Below are 5,719 nucleotides of genomic sequence, written 5' to 3'. Positions count from 1 at the left end.
GGGAGGGGTAGCATTAGGAGATATACCTAATATAAATGACGAGTTAATGGGTGCAGCACACCAACATGGCACATGTATACATAGATAACAAACCTGCACGTTGTGCACATGTACCCTAGAACTCAAAGTATAATAATAAAAACAAAAGAGTGGAAAAAAAAATATATCAAGAAGGCCTGCAGATATTTTTATGAGTAACAGTGATAAGATGAAAGCATTTATGTTTAATAAATATAATTTATTTATAAATAATGAAATAAATTTATTTATATATAAACTACTAACAAATATAATTTATTTATTTAATAATTAAATAGAAGAGGAACCATTTATGTTTATCTTTGACATAGAAAGTCAAGTTGTTGGAGAAACAAGATAGCAGTGTAAGTGTGAAATGTCTTACAGAAGAGTATGGTATTGGAATGAGCACCATATATGACCTGAAGAAAAACGATGCTAAACTTTTGATGTTTTAGGCTGAACATGATGAACAGAAGTTAGTGAATTTTTTAAAAAAGTATAAACTTAAAAATCAAATGAAGATCTTTATTGTATTTTGAAAGAATGGATCCATGATCACTGCAGTGAACACATGCCACTTATGCAGATCATGAAACAAAGAAAGATCTATCACAATGAACTGAAAATTGAAAAGAACTAGAATATTCAGCAAGCTAGTTTCAGAGATGTAGAAAAAGACACAACATTATACCGTTGAAATTTGTGGTCATACCATATGTTTATTGCAGCGCTATTCACAATAGCGAAGACTTGGAACCAACTCAAATGTCCATCAATGATAGACTGCATTGAGAAAATGTGGCACATATACACCATGGAATACTATGCAGCCATAAAAAAGGATGAGTTCATGTCCTTTGTCTGTCTCTTATACACATCTAGATGTGTATAAGAGACTGGTCTGAAGGTGTGCAGGTGCCCTCTGTGCCTATTCAGCAGTTCCCTACTGAAGACTGGAGTGCTCAGCCTGCCACGGAAGACTGGTCTGCAGCTCCCACTGCTCAGGCCACTGAATGGGTAGGAGCAACCACTGAATGGTCTTAAGCTGTTCCTGCATGGGCTCTTAAGCAACATGGAAAAATGGTTGATTGAAAATAAACATCAGTTTAAAAAACAAAAAAGGATGTCTTTTTTTTTTTTTTCCAAACACTTCTGCATTTATTGAAGTGGTCACATACTTTTGTCTTTCATTCTTTTAATGTGGTTTATTATATTTATTCATTTGTATACATTGTACCATCCTTGCAACCCTTGGATGAATGTCACTTGATCATCATGAATAACCTTTTTAGTGTAATGTTGAATTTGGTTTGCTAGTGCTTTTTGAGGATTTTTGCATCTATGTTCATCAGAGATATTACCCTACACTCCCGTTTTCTTTTAGTGCTTTGTCCTTGTCTGGTTTTGGTATTAGGGTAATGCTGGCCCCATACAATGAGTTTGAAAGAATTCCATCCTGTCCACCTGGCCCCATAGAATGAGCTTCGGTGAATTCCATTCTGTACAATTTTTTTGAAATAGTTTGAAAAGAATGAATAATAATTTTTATTTAAATATATAGGAAAAATCAGCAGTGATGCCATTAGGTACTGGGTTTTTCTTTTATGGAAAACGTTTTATCACTGATTCAATCTTGTTAGGGTTTTCTATTTCTTCATTATTCAAATTTGGTAGGTTGTTTGTTTCCAAGAACTTATCTGTTTCTTCTAGGCTTTCCGTTTTCTTGGTGTATCTTTGTTCAAAATCGTCTCTAATGATTCTTAATATTTCTGTGGTAACAGTTGTAATATCAACTTTTTCATCTCTGGCTTTATTTGGTTCCTTTTTTTAATTTTAGCTACTCTAGCTAAAAGTTTGTCAATTGTGTTTACCTTTTAAAAAATCCACCTCTCTGTTTTGTTGACTTTTTACTCTTTATTTTGTTTATTTCTGAGCCAATCTTTATAATTTCTTTCATTCTTCTAATTTGGATTTCTCTTTGCTCTTGTATTTTTAGTTAACTGAAGTGTAATATTGAGTTTTTTATTTGAAACCATTATTTATTTTTTGATGTAAATGTTTATTGGTATAAAGTAGTCTCTTTAAACTTCTTTTGCTATATTCTATAGGCTTCAGTATGTTTTGTTTCTATTTCCATTTGTCTCAAACATTTTAATTTCTGTTTTAATTATTTCTGTTGATCACTTGCTTGTTCAACAGCATGATTAATTTTCATGTATTTGTAAAATGTTCAAGATTTCTTCTATTATTGATTTCTAGTTTCATAGAACTGTGGTTGGAAGATATTTGATATGATTTAAATCTTAGATTTGTTCATATTTGTTTTATAGCCTTATATAATCTAACCGAAAGAAAGTTTCATGTGGATTTGAGAAAAAACTGTATTCAGTAGCTGTGGCATAGAATATTCTGTACATGTCTATTAGGTCCATTTGGTCTCAAGTACAGTTTAAATACATTTTTTTCTTAATTTTTTATTAAATTAGGTAGGAAATTACATGGGTAATGTAAAATTGTCCTTCATACCCTGTTTAATGCATCTTTTATTATTATTATACTGAAATGAGGTACTATAATCTTTCACCTAAGTTCCTGAGTTCTTGTGGTGGTTTTTTGTGTGTGGATAGTTGTTCAAATTAATATCTTTGTTGGAGGATAATCCCTGGAGAGTTCTACTCTACCATCCTGTCCTGCCCTCTCATTACATAATCAACTCTTTAAATAACTTAATTAGCAAAAACCACAAATATGTGAGATAAAGAAATGAAAATTGGGAAATAATTAAATAAACTGATAAAATTGAAACTATAAGAAACTAATATTTTCACCTCTATGGTAAGAAATGTGAAAAATTGGATGAAATAGATAATTTTCTAGAAAAATGTGCTTTACCAAAAATGACCATAAAATACATGGAATATCTCAGCAGACTAATTTGCACAGAATAATTTGAGAAAATTATCCAAAAGATCACCCCACCTCACATAAACAGAAACAAAAAGACTCAGGTAAAGGTTTATCTGGAAGATTCCATCTAACTTTAAAAAACAAACAAACAAAAAACAGTTTACTTCAGAGATGGGAGAGGAATAGCATTAGGAGAAATACCTGATGTAAATGACGAGTTGATGGGTGCAGCAAACCAATGTGGCACATGTATGCCTATGTAACAAACCTGCACATTGTGCACATGTACCCTAGAACTTAAAGTATAATAAAAATAATAATAATAATAGAGTGTAGACATGTAAGGACATTCCCTATAGTAATAAAAAAATCTCTGGAAAAAAAATGCTTCAGAGCATGGAAATAAATAGAGCCTAAACCTATTTATTTTTCATGAAGCTACTTAAGACTCATAGAAAATTTCAAACAACAGCACAAAAAATAAAACTTTAAACCAATCTCATTTAGAAAAATAGATGTAAAACTCAACCTAAAATATTAGTAATTCAACAGCACATTAAAAAAGCAAATCCATATTGACTACGATTTGTTTCAGGAATACAAAGACAGTATGGTAATAAGATACCTGATAATTTAACTCATTATCATAGCAGAAGAAAAATTTTTGATTGACTCTATAGATGCCGAAAAGCATATTGCAAAATTCAACAATTTCTTGATTTGTAAAAATAGTTCATAAAATAAGAATGCATGGATATTTTCTTAAGCTAATAAAATTCTCACCCCAAAAGCAGCATTATGCTTAATAAGTAAATAATAGATCCATTCACGTTAAAATCAAAAAGTAGATGAGAATGTTCACAATTATTCTTATTATTTGATGCTAACTTGGAAATACTAGCTAAAGCAATTAGACCTCTGAAAGAAATTAGATATAAATTGCAGAGAGGGATGTGAAACTATCCCTATTTGCAAGTGATAAGATTGTATTTATAGAAAATCCAAGTAGATCAAATGAAAAAGTAATTAAAAGCAGTGAATCAGTGAGGTGCAAAATAATACACAGAAATTAATAACTTTGATATGACTGCATAACCACCAACATGGTTATTATTGAAATGGAATAGAGAGTGTGATGGAAGAAGTCACACCTTAACAATAGCAATTAAACAGACTAAATATGTAAGATGTGTTAACACTAATAGGCAAGTTTTATATAAAGAGAAAACTGTAAAAGCACTCAAGAAGGACAAAAAAGAAGAAAAGCAATATATACTATCCTACATATAAATGATCAAAAACATAATGGTATTAATCCTCCATAAACTAGTCTGTAAATTTAATACAAACCCAATAAAAACACTAACAGTGTTTTATGGGAAGTTAGAAAAACTGATTGTCATGCCTGTAGAGAAAAATAAACAAGTATATATAAGACATTCTGAAAGAGTACTAAAAAGGGAATAATTATATGAGGATTTGAAAAATATAAAACTGTAATAAGTGAGACCCATTATAGAAAAAAGAATTGGAAGTTTCCTCAGAAAACTAAAAATAGAATTACCATAGAATCCAGAAATCCCACTTCCGGATATACATTTTGAACATCTCTAATCCAGAAATTCAATATCCATTCAGTATGGCTGTGATTTTTGTCATATACCCAAAGGATTATAAATCATGCTACTATAAAGACTCATGCACACGTATGTTGATTGCGGCACTATTCACAATAGCAAAGACTTGGAACCAACCCAAATGTCCAACAATGATAGACTGGATTAAGAAAATGTGGCACATATACACCACGGAACACCATGCAGCCATGAAAAAGGATGAGTTCATGTCCTTTGTAGTGACATGGGTGAAGCTAGAAACCATCCTTCCGAGCAAACTATCGCAAGGACAGAAAACCGCATGTTCTCACTCATAGGTAGGAATTGAACAGTGAGAACCCTTGGACACAGGGCGGGGAACATCACACACTGGGGCCTGTCGTGCGGAGGGGGCATTGGGGAAGGATAGCATTAGGAGAAATACCTAATGTAAATGACGTGTTAATGGGTGCAGCAAACCAACACGACACATGTATACATATGTAACAAACCTGCACGTTGTGCATATGTACCCTAGAACTTAAAGTACAATAATAATAAAAAAAAAATTCAATATCCAAAATACTCCCAAATTGGAGTTCTGAGATGATGTCACAAGTGAAAAAGTTCACATCTGACTTCATGTGACAGGTTGCAGTCAAAACAGGTACACAAGACATAGGTTATTTAGTACCCCCAAGGGAAAAAAGATTTTCCCAGCTTCTCTCAGCTGTAGTATGTCTTTTCTGTGCATGCCCAGATTCCTACAAACAAACATGCCCACAAAATGCAATAAAATTGTGTATGTGTAGGCTAGATGCACCAACAAGAGGTTTCCCATGATGCCCCACATGGGACCAAGACCTACAAGCTTTATTCATTATTATTATTTTTGGTTCATTCTCTGTTGTGTGGCTGTAAAGACACAGTGTAAAATATCAAGAAGGTGAGTGTCATTGTGGAAAACAGTATGGAGATTCCTCAAGGATCTAGAACTAGAAATACCATTCAACCCAGCCATCCCATTACTGGGGATATACCCAAAGGATTACAAGTCATGTTGCTATAAAGACACATGCACACGTATGTTTATTGCGGCACTATTCACGATAGCAAAGACTTGGAATCAACCCAAATGTCCATCAGTGACAGACTGGATTAAGAAAATGTGGCACATATACACCATGGAATACTAT

General features: G+C 32.6%; 1 pseudogene across 1 annotated transcript in view; it reads left to right on the top strand.

Annotated features, from left to right (window-relative positions):
• Positions 1 to 371, top strand: part of LOC105531244 — a 2,450-nt pseudogene extending 2,079 nt beyond the window's left edge. Inside the window, exon 2 of the transcript XR_001004764.1 lies at positions 362 to 371. The product of XR_001004764.1 is annotated as a 40S ribosomal protein SA-like (transcript). The remainder of the gene's footprint in view (positions 1 to 361) is intronic.
• Positions 372 to 5,719: the final 5,348 nt, after the last annotated feature.

Source organism: Mandrillus leucophaeus, unplaced genomic scaffold (genome assembly GCF_000951045.1).
Source record: "Mandrillus leucophaeus isolate KB7577 unplaced genomic scaffold, Mleu.le_1.0 Scaffold875, whole genome shotgun sequence".
In the NCBI taxonomy this organism is placed as follows: Eukaryota; Metazoa; Chordata; class Mammalia; order Primates; family Cercopithecidae; genus Mandrillus; species Mandrillus leucophaeus.
The sequence above is the reverse complement of the archived record's forward strand: the minus strand, read 5'-3'. Positions and strand labels throughout refer to the sequence as shown.